At 42.3% G+C, this 19,999-nt stretch overlaps 1 protein-coding gene across 4 annotated transcripts in view; it reads left to right on the top strand.

Moving 5' to 3' along the window:
• SGMS1 (sphingomyelin synthase 1) overlaps positions 1-19,999 on the top strand; it is a 335,579-nt gene that overhangs the window by 206,059 nt on the left and 109,521 nt on the right. For 2 of the 4 annotated variants that reach the window (XM_052660727.1, XM_052660726.1), the window contains one exon: positions 1,016-1,096. The exons of 1 other annotated variant lie outside the window; for it this stretch is intronic. The gene's annotated coding sequence lies outside the window, so the exon portion shown is untranslated. Of the gene's footprint in view, positions 1-1,015; positions 1,097-14,912; positions 15,002-19,999 lie in introns of those variants that run through there. One more of the 4 variants, XM_052660729.1, reaches the window with a different exon arrangement.

Here is a 19,999-nt window from a genome sequence, read left to right as displayed (position 1 = left end):
TTTGAGCAAAGCTTTTATCTAGGCATTGTCCTTTGACAGATGGTGGTTTGGGTGGCCAAATCATTTATCTCTTCTATCTTGTAATCTTCAAACAGTTTGTGAAATAGAGCAACAATTCAAATGGGAATCAGCATAGGTAGTAACTTAATTATTGATAAAAGCAGGATTGGAAATCTCAGAAGTGTCATTTCCCTCTGTCTCTAAAACATGCATTGGACCCCAGTAACCCTAATGGAGTCATCCTAGTCCAGCACCTCTGCTGGAGAGAAGCCAACAGAGAGAGCTGGCTGGTCCTCCCAGAAACGGGCTGCTGTTGTCCTGTTTACTGTGGGGAAATTAGCTTGACTCCTGGTGTTGGAGAGAACTGGGGGGAGACCCTTGCTGCCCAGCTCAGTGTGGGGCCTCAGCACTAAACCAGTGGTTCCTCTAGACTTCCCAAGTGGTTGAAAGCAAAGTTGCTCAGTCGTGTCCAACTCTTTGCGACCCCATGGACTGTAGCTTACCAGTCTTCTCCGTCCATGGGATTTTTCAGGCAAGAGTACTGGCGTGGGTTGCCATTTCCTTCTCCAGGGGATCTTCCTGACCCAGGGATCGAACCCAGGTCTGCTGCACTGTAGCCAGATGCTTTACCCTCTGAGCCCCCAGGGAAGCCCAAGTGGTTAGTCACTCACTTTTGAGAAGGAAGAAGGGGTTCGGGGCAGGGGAGAGAAAGTGGCTTACGCTAATACTGCTTTCTTCCCAAGAGGCAGACTAAAAATTTCTTCCTGAAAACATAAGGGAGGGTATTTTAAAAGTCTTCACCCCAACCCCCCAACAGTAGAAATAGTGCTCTTTAGAGTTTTTTCTCTGGAGGTGATCTTCTGTGTTGTTCTCTGCTGCCTTTTTGATTTTGGAGAGAAAGGAAGAGACGACCATAGTTCTCTCTAAGTTATAAAGAATTGAGAAGACTAATGTGGTAGAAGCCGAGAAATGGACTTTACGAGACATCTGATCAGATTCGCTCTTCTCATGGCAGGTGGCGGAAATGCACACGAACAATGGGAGAAGCCGGTAACTTGTAGGAGGCCAAGATGACAAGAATTTTAAAAAATAATCAGTGAGTAAAATTTTGTTAGCTCTTTGGCATTCTTTTGACTACAGGGTGAATTTTCTGTAAGAAACAAAGTTAAAATAATAGCCCAATTCAATACCTTAAAAGTTTAAAAAATAAAATTTTGAAAAGTAAGTATCTGAGTATGTAAATACTTCAGAAATTTGGCGCCAGCATTTCAGAGATTGCTTTGCATTGTTCTTTCTTGGCAGACTGTCTCATTTTAAGTTGGGTGTGTCAGTTTGGTGGATAGAGTATAAATATTGAAAAAACTGAAAGGGGATCCCTCTTACATTAACCTTGGACTTAGCCTGTCTCAAATGCAGATCGTTCTTTCTTCCACTGTTTCCATGGGCCTTCTTTCTTACTCACTTTTTGTGGGTACATTTTGGAGGTAAATATGCAGAAACTTGGTGACTATGAAAAAATTGAGCTCTTTGTCTATTCCTCTTCAATGTACCTTTTTCTTTTAACACATGAGAGGCCATTAGAATTTGCAAATTATATGACAGTTCTACGTGATTGGTTTTGGTTTCATTATGGTAGTCACAATGTTGGTGAGTAGGTAGTTAGTGGGAAGATCATACGTTTTCGAGTCAGACATTCACACCCCTGACTCTGGCTATTGTGCTTTTTGTCATTACTCAGCCTCTCCACCTCAGCTGACTCATCAATATCCTGGATTTGATAATAGTTCTCATGAAATGAAAGACTATTAGGATAGTACTTTGTGCTGTGACTGTTACATTACAGGGCCACAGTAAAAGTAGTTACTTTCCATCCTTATATTTGCATCATGATTTATCGTTTACAAACCTTTATTTGGATTTAGGAGACTGACCAGCTCAACTTCCTGAGCTACTGTCAGGCAGTGGTGGGTAAACATTGCAGATATTGATATGCAAGTAAATGTTCAGAGTCAGCCCTGATTGGGGGGCAGGGGGCGGGCGGTGCTTTGTAGCGTTTGCCAATTTCTGTAGTGTGAACACTCCCACCATCGCTGATTTCATGCTCCCAGCAAGCATTACTGCCAGCAGAGTTGAGAAGTGATTGCAGGAGCACACCTTTATATGATTTCCTACCAACCAGGTGCAATAGTTGCAAAGAACATCAAAGATCATTGATCATAGTAAAACAGGAAATGATGTGTTTTGAGTACTTATGATCTTTGTTTCTAGTATAGTTTATTTTAATTGTTTTGGATAAGGCAATGGCACCCCACTCCAGTACTCTTGCCTGGAAAATCCCATGGACAGAGGAGCCTGGTAGGCTGCAATCCATGGGGTTGCTAACAGTCAGACACGACTGAGCGACTTCACTTTCATTTTTCACTTTCATGCATTGGAGAAGGAAATGGCAACCCACTCCAGTGTTCTTGCCTGGAAAATCCCAGGGACAGGGGAGCCTAGTGGGCTGCCATCTATGGACACGACTGAAGCGACTTAGCAGCAGCATTTTAAATGTATGTTTATATAATTTAGCATTTACTGATGGTGTGTTTAACAATCACCTTGCCCCAAATCCTGAGAATATGCAAGGTTTCAAGGGACTGATACATGAGCTGGCCTCAGCACACCAATGGTGGTAAGTTTCCTATTGTGAAGACATTTCCAAGCCAGAAATCTTCAATTATCTTTCTCAGCCCTAGTGGTAAGCGTTTGGTTTGGTTGATAAAAGCAAAATCTGCTTTTGAATCCATGCTAGGTAACCCAAGTTGTCATACCCCCACAGCTTCTGGCAAGAAGATATGTACAAAAGATCAATCCAGAATTTAGATCTGTTTTCTTAAGTGTGTGACTAGAGTGCTCATGTTATTAACTCAGCTTTGTAACTGGCCCCTGGCACCCCTCACTTCTGGCTTCTGAGTGATAGTGTGTGGAGATAAGTCAGACTGTTCCCTCTCTTTTGAACTTTTTCTTTCCCGTCTTTGTACTCCGGTGAGTCTGCATTTCCTCAGGTAGTGACACTTTGGGGACAAGCAGCCAAGGTGCCTCTTGACTAATGATGGCATGTAGCTTCGCTTTTGATCCAGAAATTAAGAAAAAGGAATTGTCTCCAGAGAGAACGAACCAAAACCAAAAACCTGAGCAGTTTAAAGTTCATACCGGCTGGATTAAGATCTTAGGGAGTAAAATGGAGAGAAGCAAGGAAACTGGATCAGATATCTCAGTGTTTCTTCTGGAAGCAATTTCTTCAGTCTTGTCACTTGCCCTTTAGAAGGGAACAATTGAAGCCTGAAATTGCTAAGTAACTGCTAAGATCGTGGTGCTTGTATTTATTTTAAATCTCACCCACCTAGTTCTCAAAACACATTCTTTATTGAACCTTCAAAAAAAAAATGCCTTGGCTATTTCAAAACCTTCGTTTATGTCAATTCCCTGAATCAGACTTACATAATCTTAAAACATGTATTTCCCTTATTTCTTCCTAAAACAATAGATATTTATATTTCCTACCAAGTCAGGATTGGACTTGGATTATTATAAAAGTAATTCTTGTCCTTTTGAAGAGGAAGCTCATGGATAGAAATCTGAGAGACTAATTTCTGGACTAAGAAATATTGACTTATATCTTAAGTTGCAAAAGGGTGTCTTTGGTAACTCTGAAAACAAACATGGGAATAATGATTAATAGAGAAATGTTCCCACAGATAAAATATCCTGACTGATAATTTCTCTCTCCAAAATGGACCCTATGCATCTTCCAAACATCCCCACAGTAGATTACTTTTTGATTAGAGCACTAGGTGTACAAATGTCAAATGTGCAGACTTTGTAGCCTTGCTTTATGCTCAAATCAACATACTCAGTAGTGTCTGGAGACTTGGGAGTCATGGGTCATTAGGACAGATTCCCTGCTGACTCAGATGGTTAAGAATCTGACTTGGGTTCCATCCCTGAGCTGGGAAGATACCCTAGAGAGGGGAACGGCTACCGACTCCCAGTTTTCTTACCTGGAAAATCCCAGGGACAGAGGAGCCTGGAGGGCTACAGTCCATGGGGTCACAAACAGCTGGACAGGACTGAATGACTAAGCAGCAGCAAAAATAAAACAGGCTTATTCCACTTATTCAAGAGTTGATAATCCAGTCTGAACCAAGAAAATGGTCATTTCAAAACAAGTGTGGTAAATGTTATGATAGATACATTAAATACTCAGGAAACAGACAAGACAGAGGAATTACCTGTGTGATTAAGAGTGGGCTGGGGTGGGGTGATCAGGAGCAGATGACATTTGAATTGGGTATTTAATGATTAATGCCTTTTAATTAAAATGCCTTTTTTAGGTTATGAAGTTAAACAATGCTAATTGGAAAGAGTGTTAAAATGTGAAAATTATTAAGATTGGAAAACTCATTATCACTACCCAGAGATACGATTAGGTATTTTGTGTGTGTGTATTTTGCATACTGTTCCTATGCCCAAATTAGATATTTTTCTCCCTAAAATGGATCATTATCAACATTACTTTGAAACCTGATTAGACTAATAATAAACTGAGACCACGCCAAATCAATAGATATAATCTACATCATTTTTGTTACTGTTTGATAGCATCCCATGTATATGTGATCTGTAATGTATTTAGCCATTTCCTTACTAGTGAGCATTTAGTTTGTTTTCAACTTTCCATTCTTTTAAAGCCCACTGCAATGAACGAACATCTTTGTGTATGCACTGTGGTACACTTAAACCAATTATTTGGACAGGATCTTTGAACAGAGTGTGTAGGGAATACGCTAGGTAGAACAAACAGTTTTTGAGCCAAGAGAGAGGTGGGAAAGGGAGATTCCATTCTGGGGAAAGGCCAGAATTGTAGTTTGGTTGAATGCAAAGAGAGAAGGCAGGTTGTGCTAATTAGGACCAGAGGTAGAAGACAGAGGTAGAAGCATCTTTGATGTTAAGTCCTTTATTCACTCTCAGTTGGGAGCCACGTGTGGAATCTCTATCATACTTGAAATGAAGACTGTCTTTAATTGCCCTTCATTTCTCTTGTTTGGGAAGAAATAAAAAAATAATAGTGCTGCCTTCTGAAACTTCTTGAGAGTCTTAAGAAACTGACCAGTCAGGAAGTAAACAAGTAAGAGAAGTCATGGGAAAGTACGTGTGTGTGCACAGAAAAAACTCAACTCGGGGAGCTTATGGTTTCGACAGGGGAAGAAAATATCATTAATAAACGTATTTTCTACTTAAGAAATTTAAACTATTTATGATTAAATTTAAAGATAATTTGGGAAAGATATAGGATAAGGGTTAAATATCATAACTTAATAATAATACGACTTTATATTTAGCAAGTACTTTTATTTCCTTATGAGTTTTAAATATATTGTTTTACTTAATCTCTCAACAACTGTCTTAGCAAGTGTCTAAGATTATCTCCATTTTGTGGGTGAAACTGAAGTCTCAAAGGCTGCTTCGGTGAGAGATCACGAGAACTGGGTTCCAGTTCAGGCGCCACTGGGGCCTTGGGCAAGTCCTGGGATTGCAGTAGGATGGTTGTCAGAATACAGTGAGACACACCGAGGAAACCAGAACTGAAAGAGACACGTGTGCCCCAGTGTTCATCGCAGCACTGTTTATAATAGCCAGGACATGGAAGCGACCTAGATGCCCATCAGCAGATGAATGGATAAGAAAGCTGTGGTACATATACACAATGGAGTATTACTCAGCCATTAAAAAGAATGCATTTGAATCAGTTCTAATGAGGTGGATGAAACTGGAGCCGATTATCCAGAGTGAAGTAAGCCAGAAAGAAAAACACCAATATAGTATACTAACACATATATATGGAATTTAGAAAGATGGCAATGATGACCCTGTATGCAAGACAGCAAAAGAGACACAGATGTGTATACTGGACTTTTGGACTCAGAGGGAGAGGGAGAGGGTGGGATGATTTGGGAGAATGGCATTGAAACATGTATACTATCATGTATGAAACGAATCGCCAGTCTATGTCCGATGCAGGATACAGCATGCTTGGGGCTGGTGCACAGGGATGACCCAGAGAGATGTTATGGGGAGAGAGGTGGGAGGGGGGTTCATGTTTGGGAATGCATGTACACCCGTGGTGGATTCATGTCAATGTATGGCAAAACCAATACAGTATTGTAAAGTAAAATAAAGTAAAAATAAAAATAAATAAATAAATAAATAAATGAGGGGAAAAAAAAAAAAAAGAATACAGTGAGACAATATCTGCACGCTTATGAGAACAGCGAAAAGCACCATAGAAATGAAGACTGCTTTTTATAATAGGACACCTTCTTCTCTCATTACTGAAGGGAAGAAAGCACTTCTCTAGCCGTTTTCCATTCCCTTTGCCGTAGGTTTCATTACCATCAAAACGTTTGCTGTTCCTTCCTACCCATGCTCCATCCTGTGGGAGGATTATGCTGTCACACCCACTGAGGGTTGAGCCCCATGGCTGTCTTGGCCCTTTGACTTGTAAATAACAATGGCATGTGCCATTTCCAGGCAGAAATGGAATCCAAATTGCCTGCTTCTACCATCTCTCTTCTCTCTTTGCATGAGATCAACCTTTCCCAGTTAGGGCTGCCACTTCTGCCTTGGTCCCAGAGGGAAAAGGACATGGAGCCCAGTCTCAGCTCACCTGCAGAGAACCAAACAGGAGTCAGAAATAAACCTTCCTCTGTTGTTGGCTTCTAAAATGTTGGCTTTACTTGTTACTGCAGCATAATTTAGCCTAAACAGATACACCCTTTTCACCCCTTAAGTACCACTCTCTCGCCCTTTTAGGACACACACAAATACACTGTACAGAGAGCACTGTTGTGAAGCTGAGAAACAGTGCTCCCCATCATCAATTGTATTACACTCCCTCTCCTGCATTGAAGAGGCCAACCTTCATCAGAGGTTATTGCTTTAAATAAGGTACTTAGGGTTGACCAACTTGACCCTTATCTTTTCTTTTCCTTCAAACATTTGTAGAACGTGTCCCATGTCAAAGTCTGGACATCTAGAGGTTTAAAAGATCCAAGCCTTGGTCCTGGTCTTTAGAAATCTTAAAAAGTCTGATGCAATCGGATGCTGTGTATCTAATGCAGGAGACACAAGTTTGATCCTTGGGTCAGGAAGATCCTCTGAGGAAGGAAATGGCAACCCATTCAAGTATTCTTGCCTGGAAACCCCCATGGACAGAAGAGCCTGGCAAGCTATAGTCCACGCCGTTGCAAAGAGTTGGACACGACTGAGCGACCGAACAACAGCAAATCCTAACGGCTATAAAAGAAGGCAATGTCGGGTGGTGAAGGAGAGGGCCACTTTGGTGAAGGTGTCTGTAGGTGTTCGTATAGGTGTCCCCGTTTTGTTGTATGCCATCCTTAAGACGTTCTTTAAGTATCGTTGCTTTCTTAGGTAAGCTTATCTTCCTTTCTCCATCTCTTCCTTAGCATGTATTTATTGTGCCATTTAATTGTACTACGTGCTAGGCTTCCTTATTCTCAGTATGTAGTTTTTAGTCAAACAGTTTATAGACTCGCTCACTGAGTGGGTGTGCCCTTTCTTTTTGACATATGGTGTAAACTCTTTGGGCTTCCCTGGTGGCTCAGCTGGTAAAGAATCCGCCTGCAATGCGGGAGACCTGGGCTCCATCCCTGGGTTGGGAAGATCCCCTGGAGGAGGAAATGGCTACCCACTCCATTATTCTTGCCTGGAGAATTCCATGGACAGAGGAGCCTGACAGGCCCCAGTCCATGGGATTGCAAACTCTTTAACTTCTTTACCTCCATTTTTCCCCACAACTGAAGTTGCTTAACACACTATTAAAACAAAACTATAGTCTTAATAACTGATTGACTCTTTTCTTTGGTTTTTCCCACTCTCAAGTTTTTAGTTCTTCTCACCATATGATATATGAAGTGAAGTTCATGGTTGTTAATCCATGTGCTCCTTTTTTTTCTTCTTCTTCGTATGGTATCTGATGTGCTTAAGGCTCTGCATGGGAGAACCAGTTTGTCTTGGCTTAGTAACACCTTACCTCAATTTGGAATCATTTCCAGATGACTTGTCATATTTCAGAGCACATGCCTAATAATGTGACTAATGACTAGTCCTGGCTTTGGATGATGGAGTAAAACCAGAAGCTTTTACAGGTCTGTGTGGCCAGCGGTTGCTAGGTTAAGACAGTGTACAATTGAGCCATCCCCTTGCTTTATGACTGAATTCAACTGTTTTCTATCATATTACTTCTGGCCATCTCTCGAGTTTGATTTCAAAAGGCATAACAAGGTTAATTTATTATTAAAGTCCCCTCTTGAATCAAGGGGTTTTAAACTTTTTGTCCAAGATGCACAGAAGGAAGGGATTGTCCACCTCCATCAGATGGGAAGGAACACTCAGGGACTTGCCATAGTTTATCACTAGTGGTCTGCTTTTAGGTCGGGTGATAGGTTTATGATTGTTGATTTTATTATTATTTTTCCTGACCAATATGTTAGATATATTCTCTTATATGTAATAAGTACTCCTTAACTAAACACATTTTTAAAAATGTGATATACAGCTAAAGTTGTAAAGAGCATCCATCACATTTATTTTGGCAGAACTGAGTCACCTCAGTTATTTCTGCAATTTTAATCTTTTTTAAAACACCTGTCTAAGTGCCCTCTTAAGATAGTGCCATCTTTTTTCAACAGGGCAAAACAAATTTTCTATGAAGATACTACCTATAGACCCTTAATTTTCAGACGATCTTCATGTCAATACCAGCATTTGTATAACTTGAAGTTTCCCCAGAGAAATATTTTTTGTTTTGCCACAGAGAAATACCTTTTCTTGGGAAGATACAGAAAGTTGATGTCTGGCTATTGACTATGACTGCCCACTAGTTCCTTCTCTTCTCTGCAGGGAAATCTAGATATTTACACAGAGTTGGACATGTTAGCTCAGCTCTCAGTCACCTGAACTAAAAGCCCACTCTTGTCTGGCTGCTATGGATATCGGACAGGATACCACCAGCTCTGGGGTCAGACATTCATAGCTTTGAAGCAGGCTGTGATACGTCTTCATGATTGACCTTAAGCTTCAAAACCTTCTCGAACGCTCAGTTTCCTCATGTGTTCAGTACAGTTGTTAATACCTGCCTTGCTGTACTGTGTACAGGTTAAATGTCAAGTGGTATGTGCACGATGGAAGCCACCATCATTACTAGATCCTCAGTAAATGAATTCAATTGCACATGTTTTTCTTGCTATAGGTGGACTTTCAAGTACATTTTCCTATAGGAACAATGTTATGAATGGGGTTTGAGTGTCGTATTAGAACTATTAACATTACACCTCAGATAAATCATGAGTTAAATAGGCCTTTAAAGACTCGCCAGAGAAGCCAGTCTCTCTACATCTGGTCTCTAGTGAAATGCATTTCAAGTGCCACAGAAGAGTTCATTAACTTTAGAGTTCATTAAACAACTCTCAGAATGTAATTTATTACCAGACTGAAGACTGTTTAGATAAGCTTTTGTGTTAGACTTGAAATGGAATTCCTTGATAGGTGCTGATGTTTCGGGGACAGATAAAGGAGCCCTCCTTTTTACTTCTGGGAAGTAAACACCTTCTGGAGAACTTAGTTGCTCTTTCCTCCAGTTCACCTGGGTGGTTCTAGCATAGATTAGTCAGTCATGGAACCTTGGCCCCTGGGGTGGCTACATGGCCCATGCTGACCAGTGTGAGTTTTTCTTCAGAACTTTTAAGATTATAACTATGGAATAGCCCCTCTTAGTGCCAGAGCTGGGAATTAAGTGGAAGAAGGCAGATTTTAGGAAGGGAGAGCGAAGCCAACCTGTAGAAGCAAAGATGTCCTCCTGTCCTGGTGGAGTCACAGTGAAATGGCCCTAGAGCCCAGCCACACCTGTGGCTTTCATGTTGCTAGCCCTGGCGGCTCAGCAGGTAAACAATCTATGTGCCATGCAGGAGACACAGGAGACGCGGGTTCAATCCCTGCATCGGGAAGATCCGCTGGAGGAGGAAATGGGCAACCTGCTCCAGTATTCTTGCCTGCAAAACCCCATGCACAGAGGAGCCTGGTGGGCTACAGTCTGTGGGGTTGCAAAGAGCTGGACATGACTGAGTGACTATCAGTCGCTCTATCTTTTGCCTCTGCTGCTTTAAGTGCCGTGTTACCTGCAAGTTAAAGAAAACTAATCTGGTTGTTTATATTTGGAATATTTAAGAAGTGTGTCTCTGTCATGAGCAGTTATAATAAATGTAACTGCATAGTAGGGCAGCTGATCTATCACAGCTCTTTTAGAACAATGGTAGTGTTTATTCTCATCTCATAAAAGGAGAACTGTATTAGCACTAATCAAAAGAGATGAGTGACTCTGTATGGATGAGAATGACTCTTGAATAGAGGCTTGCTCTAATGCAAATGTCATATACTTTTTTAATTTGAAACCACATAAGCAAATGGAAACTTATGATGGTTCTAACAGTTATATGTTGCCTCGGACAACTGCCATGTGCTAACTTTGATGCTTAGGAGCACTTTAAGGTAAACAGGTAAGATATTTCTATTTAAGGAGGAATTGGTCTTTGGTGAGATTGTCAAATATGTGTGTATGTGTTCCTTATTGGAAAGGGAAGATAGAAAGACTTAGTCCCTCTGTTCTTGTGAGTGGGTTAGTATTTGGGGAACTGAGATGGTATGTGCTGACACTCTTTTGTAAACTGTACTTCCTTTTAGGAAGTATCAGATTTGCTTTCTCAGTAGTGGCATTCTTTACTGTTGGAACATGTCGTAAAGAGCAAAGACTCACATCTGTCGCTTGGGTTCTGATTGCCAACTGGGCTGAACAGCTATAATATTTGTGTATTCTCGATGTGTCAGCAGTCAAAGTTTTTCTTTCTCCTTTGTGGCTGTTATATAACTCAAACACCATTATATCAACAACAGCTATTTATTCAGAATCTGCTAGATCCTGGGGAGACAAGGCCTCTGAAACATTGTCTCTGTCTCCAATGGACTTTTGTCATCGGAAAGAGAAAAGCCAGAGATTTCAAACAGAAGGAAGACACTTAGGCTCTCTAAGTTAGTTTTGAGATGGAGGTATTAAAGAATAAAGCTGTAGGCATTTGGAAGAGAGGAGAGTTCCCTGGGATTTGAACCAGTCAATAGGGTTCCAGAAAAGGAAGGGGTTGGAGAGGATCTGAAAGGTGGTAAGTTTTAAGGAGAGTGGGAGAGAGAGAGGCCATGCGTGGGCCCAGGTATGGAAGTGGTAGTGTGCCTGTTGCTTTAGGGGAACAAGAAGTAGGCTGGTGGGATTATTTGGCCAAAGGTTTTTTAAGTGGAAGATGGGGGCTGAAGAGGTGAAAGCAAGTTTTTGAATGACTGAACATCATGGCCCCAGATGCTGGGAAAGATTGAGGGTAAGAGGAGAAGGGCGAGGCAGAGGATGAGACGGTTAGATGGCATCACTGACTCAATGGACATGAGTTTGAGCAAACTCTGGGAGATAGGGAAGGACAGGGAAGCCTGTTGTGCTGCAGTCCATGGGGTCGCAAAGAGTCAGACACAACTTAGCAACTAAACAGCAGCAGCATCATGGCGCTGGGATTGGAGCTAATCGTTTCTTTTTTAAAACCATAGATTGCAAAGAACAAAGACTGTCATTTTAACTTTGGACAACAAAGATACCCTAGAAATGGTGACCCTTTTTCTTTTGTGAGAACATTCTGATAACGTGGGTAATTGTGTCCTTATTTCCAAAGCATAAGGATCATTGAAAACATCTTTCAGGTGCTTTGAGCTATGATCACAGGTGAACTTATTTATGAACCTTCCTTCTTCTTGAATGGAGCACCCACTGTATACATTTTCAGCTTGACTGGATCCCAGATAATTAAAAAAAAACAAAAAAAAACTAGAGCATCTCTCTTTCCTGTGTGGGTTACCTTTCCCGTCCTCTTTTATCTATGTATGGCTGCACACATGCATACAGTTGCATATTGTATTCTATTTTTTATTTTATTTTTTGGCCATGCTTCACAACATGTGGGATCTTAGTTCCCCCAAAAGGGACTGAAACCATGCCATGTGCGTTGGAAGTGTTTAACCACTGGGCCACCAAGCAAGTCCCCAACTGCACATTTTAAACTGCAAGGTCACGAAGTTTATTGAGTTGCTCATATTCACATAGGTTTTATATATATGTATACACACACACATAGTCTTTCATATACTATAAAAGAGCTACAGTTCTTGATGTAACAGCCAACATATTATCAGTTTGAAAAGTCAAAGTGAAGTCGCTCAGTCAGTATAATTGACAGTAATGGTTTCATAAGCAGAAAATCAATGTGCCTAAAAATCAGTATTAATTTCAATGACTGTTTGAAGAAAGTTGCCTGTAACACACATGTTTTCCTCTTGATTTCTACTACAAAACTCTACTTGTTTAACTGATAAGAGAGAAGAAGTGTTTATGATATGATGGCATGCTGGACTCTGACAATTATCACGTGACAATGATGTCCTGGAAGCAGAGAGGATTGGACCTGGCAGCAGGAGCAGCAGTTAGGAGACTCAACTTTAGTGACCCTGGCATGAGGGTCACTTGAACCAGAATGGAAAAACCAGTACAAATATGAAAGACATTAAGAAGCTGTCATCATGCCAGGTGATACACAGAGGGAGCACAGATGATTCTAGAATTTAATTTACAATGTCTAAGACCATAAAATTAGCTTTATAAGGAATATGAGAGTCAAGAAAGATTTATCAGTTTCATCGTCTAGGATATACACCCAGTTTATGTGAGTCCCTTGGACTGCAAGGAGATCAAACTAGGCAATCCTAAAGGAAATGAGTCCTGAATATTCACTGGAAGAACTGACGCTGAAGCTGAAGCTCCAGTACTTTGGCCACCTGATGTGAAGAACTGACTCCTTAGAAAAGACCCTGATGTTGGGAAAGATTGAAGGCAGGAGAAGGGGACGACAGAGGATGAGATGGTTGGATGGCATCACTGACTGGATGGACATGATTTTGAGTGAGCTCCAGGAGTTGGTGATGGACAGGAAAGCCTGACTGCAGTCCATGGGGTCGCAAAGAGTCGGATGACTGAGCAACTGAACTGAACTGACTGACTGACTATGCCTGTTGCTAAGGTTAAATGTTAGGTCATAGGTTTATCTTGTGTCTGCCCTGTTGGGGGCCATAACTTGCTTAGGAATCTGCAGAGAGAGATGAAGCAGTTTACACAGGGCCACATACCTGATCACTTACTAGCAGAGCTGGGATGAGGACAGGACCTTTGGACTCCTGGTGAAGCGTTCTATTCTTCCATGCAGGTTCACAGAAAAGAGCAGCATTTTATAAAGAGCCCTGATCTCTCTTGAGATTTTATCTTTGCCTTAAAAGAGTATTTTAAAGAAATCCTGGCCTATGGAACGATCTATCGGTTTTAAACAAATACAAGGAAGTTAAATTTAGATCTTCTCCAAAGCCAAGACGGTTTAATTGGTAATTTTAAAAATAAAAAAAATTATTCATCTGTAAAAATTCTGCCCCCGCTAGTAATCAACTGGTGCTCAGGACCTAGCAGTTCTGTGGGCTCCTGTAATTTGCCAATTCCAAACTACTTAAAGTTTCTCTTTTCAATCTTTCTATTCCAAAATGGTGTTTAGGGTACAGTGACCCAGATAGAATGAATATTTCCAAAATCACGCTTACTTTTTAAAAGTTGGTTTAACTGTGGCATAAGCAGAATCATCCCAATTCTAAGCCTTTTTTTTTTTTTCTTTCTTGCTACTAATTAAATTTCTCTGGTAAAACAAGAACACCAAATTCAAGAATTCTAAACCAAAAGCTCCTTGAGTTTTTTTTTTAACCGCTTAAATAAGGAACACTCAAACCATGCAAATACCAAAGAACTATTTGAGTTCGAAAAATTTTTGGATATTTTAACTTAACCAGAATTTAAACAGAAAAATTACGGGCCAGTTTGTCCACAAGTTTGGAGATTTTGAGTCCCAACTCAGAGGGACAGACAACATTGTCTGACTGCCTACTCTACGTGTCACTGTGTCAAATACTCTGCCTGTATTATTATATATAATCTGTCCAGCAAAGTGCTGGATTTTATCTCCTTCATTGCTGATAATTAACTCCGCAAGACCAAACAGTGTCAGAGGTTAGATCTCAATCTTGGAGGTTAGATCCCAATCTGCTCTGACGCCAGATTCCGAGCTCATTACATCCAGGATCGCTGCCTAACTCAATTAACTTTCACTAAGTAACAGAAATTAACATAGGTCCACTGATCAAGTTAGTTATCATAACAGAATTTATCCTTGTTTTTCTTGACGTTGTGAAAGGCTTAAGTTTTCAAAAAAACAAAACAAAACAAAACAAAAAGGTCTGTAAAAGGCTCCTAAACCTGACATAAATCAAGAAAGGCAAGTTCCGCCTTAACGGACTGTGAACACGCTTATTGGTTAGGATCGCACGGGCTGACTCATTTCTTTTTTGCTGTGTTAGAGGGCCACACCCTGAATTCCAAAAAGAAAAAAACCCCTCTGCTGCCCGGCCACACCCGCGGGTTCCCTGCCGGAGCCTCTGGGGTTAGAGCCGGAGTGCCTGCTCACAGCTGCCCCCCGGAGAGAATCCTCCCGCCGCACGTCTGTCCGCCCGCCCGGCAGCGCGCCGGCTGCGAAGCGCCGCGGTCTGCGCACGCCCGCCCCGCAGGCCGCGGGAGAAGGCGGTCCGGGCCGGCGGAGGCGCGGGCGCGCCCGGGGGCCGGGGCCGGGGGTCGGCGCGCCCCGGCCGCCTTCGCCTCTCCAGCGGAGTCCCGGGCGGGCAGCGCGCACCCTGAGCACGCCGTACCCGCGCGCAGACTTGGCGCCCCAGGAAGTTTCTGGAGACTTGGCCTCCAGGGAGGGAGACCGTAAGTACTGCTCATTCTGGGATGCTTGGCTTCATTAATAGGCTCTCTGGGGGCCGCGTGGTAATACTGTCTGACAGTGAGACCTGGTTAAAAGCTGGGAGAAACAGCCTTCCCTGCCTTGCAGAAAAGACTTGGTATCGCAGGCTTTGCTATTCCCCCTCCTAAGGGACTCTTAGTTTTTACTGGATGCGCTTTGATGATCAAACAGGCAATTGCTATTGATCCCTGAAAACTCTTAACACGGTCGTTGATTTTAGAAAGTGGGGTCTCAGTAGAGGTAGGTAGGCTAACATGCTCTGTTGGGGTACGTTTGAGAGTCAAGGGGCCAGGAGGTGGTTTCCGTTTGGGGTTATCAGGCTTTCCTAATGGAGGGTTTTGAGAGAGTGGGGTTGTATTAACAGCTTGGTTGCTCTGTTTTGGGGAAGTACTCACTTTCTCAAACTCCAGTCGTGGTACAGAAAGGTCCTTCAGCCAGCTCCTTTGCCTGATTGGGAGCAGCTGGTGAGTGAGCTCAGCGCGCAGTGCCAGAAGAAAGCACGTGCTCCGGGTATTTTGGAATGAGCGTGTTTACTCCACAGCCGAGCTTTCTGTTTATTGTGGCCAGGTGACTACTCCTGTGGAATTTGGGGAAATGAAAACACTGAGAAGAAGGCATGGTGCTTGCTTTCCCCCACCGCCCCACCTGTTTGTGTATGATGTGTGTAGATGTTACTTAAGTTGTAACGGGAGCCGGAAGACCTAAGGTCTGTTGACTCTGTTGAATTGATCACTTTTCAATTTGTGTAGAAAGAGTGAGCCTCTTTGAAAAGTCTGCTTTTATTTAGAACTGCTTTTTATGTAAGAAGTTATCAGCACGTGCATAGCGATTTGTATGGTGGAGGCAAATATTTTCTTCTAAGAGGGGTGAGGAGGTGGAGGAGAAGCAGATTATTTCTGTGATTATTGTTGTTTTATTGAGGACACAGTGTGACTGTTGTCACCACCAGAAACTCTGTACTGAAAAGGCAGGCTGAAGATACCGCAAGAGCATAAAGAGCATAAAGGGTTTCATAAATGAATTATGAAATTACACCTGCCAATTATAAAGGTATGAATAGTACCTTTACTCTTCATTTTTGAAGATACAAACTAATGCAACAGAGAGAATGAGTTAAGTGCTTAAGCAGCTGACTTTTTTAAACTCTATAAAGGAAGTGCCTCTGGAAAGAAATCACTTCCAAGTGGAATAATTAAAGTAGTTTGCTAGAATTTTTAATCAGTTGCACTTTGAATTCCTAGTTCCACTTCTTTTGTGCTCATAAGCTCATGGTTAAATTCAGTTGCTTTGAGTTTAACTAATCAAAGGCCTCTGAGTGAAAGGTGACATCTTGGGAGCCCATTTCTTTTGGAAAACAGACTGTGATGTTGACAGAAATGACCATAAGTCCACTGGGGTAGTTGGAAGAGCATCGCCCGCCAGGTGGTGAGAATGGGAAAATATTTAATTAACTCTAAGATGTCTAAAATCTAAAGGGATAATTAAATCTAAATTTTGCTTCCAGTTTCACCTGGTAGCTATAACAGACCGGAACATTTAAGTGAGATGCTTCACACCTGCGGCCTCATTTTCATTTTTCCCAGTAACGCCGAGAGGTAGAGGTATTATCAGCTCTGCTTTATGGATGAAGAAGGTTACGTCATCTCCAGATTTTGCAGCTGGTTAATTTAGTTTACAAGGTAACATTTAGAGTTTGTCATTGTTCCCCGTGTGGCCCCAATTGCTCCTAATATAGTGTTGATTTTTCTGTGTGAAGTAATCCAGAGGAGGTTCTGGGTTCAAAGCAGATTTTCGAAGGGGTTTTAAGCTCCTCATTGCCCCAGTGCTAGAATATCAAGGTTCCAGGAATAATGCATTTACTTTGGAAGCTTGCCGTTTACAAGTATTTACTAAGCAAGCCCTCTTCTTCACAAGCCCTGCTGATCCTGAGGCTGCCTCATGGTTGCTGGTTTGCGGGAACTTTCTCCTCCTTTTTTCTCAAAGCCCTGCTGGTTGGGTGTGTGTAGATTCTTCTGTTTCTCACCAAGTATGGCTCGGCCATTCTCTGATTTTAATACCAAGCACCTGAGTTTATGGTCATCCAGTGGGTGAGTGTCTAAGTGCACTCCTGCAGTGTTTTATATGCTATGAGAAATGTTTTAAGATTTCTACTAGCATTTGGGTTAGTGCTGAGCCTATTTGTTAGGAATGATAGGGTCGTGAAAAGCATGCTCTGTGAACGCTTAAGATTTCTGTTATTGTTGAAGATGGGGTAGGCTCAGAGAGTCTCACCAGGGGTCGCCAGTTCTGAGAGTCCATCTGCTGGATCCGACTTTCAACCTCACAGAGCCTCTCTGCCAGGCTCCTCTGTCCATAGGATTCCCCAGGCAAGCATACTGGAGTGGGTTGCCATTTCCTTCTTCAAGTGACATTCCCAACCCAGAGATTGAACCCATGTCTCCTGCATTTGAGACAGACTCTTTACCGATTGAGCCACCAGAGGATCTTCTGTTGGGATGCCACATAATACAGAACAATGCCACTTTCTTAGAAGACAAAGAACTACATTGTCTGTTCCAGGATGCAATATGGCTCACATGCCACCTCATCGTTCTTGGCATCTGTTTGACACTGAATACCCACCCACCTTCCCAAGCAAAACAAGGATGCCTTGGCTTCCTCCTTAAACCTCTCTGAAGCCCCAGCTGCTTTAAGTGAATGGAATTCTTGAGGGTGTTGAAAGGACATGCGTCTGTGCTGATAAAACCATTTGGGGGTGACCTTGAGAAAATTGTGGGGAGGAGGAAGTGTGCCGGTCCACTTTGATTTTCACAACTGGGGAGATGGTAAATTCTGGAAACTTCAGCTGCAGAGTGTATGTTGCTGTTTAGCAGGATGGTAAATCACATTTTTGAAAAGATGAATTGGGACCACTTTTTACAAAAGTGGTGGTGATCGGTATGTAGCATAACTCGTCTCCAGTAGACCCCATTTCCTCTACCGTTTCTTGGATCTTGTGCGTGCTCTGCGTTCAGTCGTGTCCAGCTTTTTGAGACCCCATGGACTGTAGCCCACAAGGCTTCTCTGTCCAGGGATTCTCCAGGCAAAAATACAGGAGTGGGTTGCCATTCCCTTCTCCAGGGAATCTTCTGACCTAGGGGTGGAATCTGCATCTTTTGTGCCTCCTTCACTGGCAGGCAGATTCTTAAGCACCTGCACCACCTGTTACTTAAAAAGTACACAAGGACGTGGACGTGCCATGCTATGGATACGGCATGTCTGCTCTGGCAAAACATTTCACAGCGTGCTTTGTGTTCTTTACTCAAGATGGACAAATATGGGGTGGACAGCAGTGTCAGTAAGTGGGTTTGTGTCTTGTCATACCCAGGGAGGGATTATCAGTAGAGTCACCTCAGACTTGAATAAGGTGCCCACAGTATGCCTTGCTGAGGGCATTTGCTACAACTGGACAACAGAACTCACTAGTGGAGACAGAGAGTTTAGAACCCAGGAGGTGATAACCCCACAGTTCTCTGAAGTCCTGTAGATACTGGTTCAGAACAGGGGTTTTGGAGCCTGATCTTGGGCAAGTTATTTGAGTGCTCTTTGCCTCAGTCTCTTCATTCATAAAATCAGGTGATACGACTTCCTTCACACGGCTGTTGAAGATGGTAAGGATCAAATCAGATTATTCAACCCAACTGCTTAAAAACGGAGCCTCCCCATAAATGGGGTGTGCCAATTTGGTCGTCTTTGTTGCTTCTGCTTTTTCTCCTGTGGCAGTGTTGTGCCTGTTTCTGGGTTTATGTTTAAGTACGTGTCCAGAATGGAATAATCAGGTTTTTGGAGAGGCTCTAGAAACTCTATGAACAGTGGTTAAAGATGCTAAGGATGTGTACCGTAGTGTAACAGCTTCGAGACAGTAATCATATACTGAGAGGTGATCACTTCTGAATTCTGAGATACTTCATCCAGTCGAAGTGCTTTCTGTTAAGGAATTGTAGCTTGGTATAAAAGAGGTCTCCATTAAACTAGGATTTAATGGGATTCTTTTCTGGTTATCAGTGCAATCTTTAACACCGTGGCTTTCCATGGTGTGTGAGTTACCCCTCAGGACACATTGGTCATAGTTTTGATGGACACAGCTAGGGTGGGAAGAGTGCTGCTGGTATTTAGCAGGTAGAGACCAGAGATGCTGCTGACATCCTGCAATGCACAGGATGGCCCCAAACTGACAGCTATCCTTTTCAAATGTCGAAAGTGCCAACATTTGAGAGACCCCGGCTTACCTCTTCAATATATGTGTTTCTCTTTGTGAAATCCGAGTACTGATCTTGGCTTTAGCAACATCACAAAGTAGCTTGAAGAGTATATTTATGAAAGGGCCTTTGAGAGTTAACGTATTCTGAAATCTGCAGATGAGTAGAACATATACATTTTATCAGCAGCGACACAGTGAAGTATCACTTGCTCCATTCCAGGGAGAGAGAGATTATGGTGGTTTGAGAATCTGATAAGTCTGTGCTTGAGACTCAGCCCTTCCAGTTTAACAAGCTGTGTGATTTGGGGCAGGTTTCTTTAGCATATCCCTAAAATCAGTTGAAAGTTAATGTCTTTGACTTACGAGTTTCACTGTGTGTGTGTGAGAGAGAGAGAGAGAGAAAGAGAGAAATAAGGCTTGGATCGAAAGATCCCCAAGTGTATATAAACCACCTGCTGTCTACCTTGTAAAAGCAGAATGCTTTGTAGCAATGTTCATCTTTCAAGGAGGTAGTAATGAAAGGTTCCCTGAGTTAGAAAGAGGCTCTTACTCAGGTTGGAGAGTAGAAGTTAGTGATTTTTTAAAGAGAGGTTGCTTCCTAATTTTTTTCTCACAGTCCTCACTGCATTGGAAGTGAATTGTTTAAAACTCACATAAACCCATGAGCTGAGCCCTTAGATGGAGAAGGTGTTAGTCCCCCGACAGCTGGCCTCTCTGTGGG

This window comes from Budorcas taxicolor, chromosome 23 (genome assembly GCF_023091745.1).
Source record: "Budorcas taxicolor isolate Tak-1 chromosome 23, Takin1.1, whole genome shotgun sequence".
NCBI classification, from domain to species: domain Eukaryota; kingdom Metazoa; phylum Chordata; class Mammalia; order Artiodactyla; family Bovidae; genus Budorcas; species Budorcas taxicolor.
The sequence above is the reverse complement of the archived record's forward strand: the minus strand, read 5'-3'. Positions and strand labels throughout refer to the sequence as shown.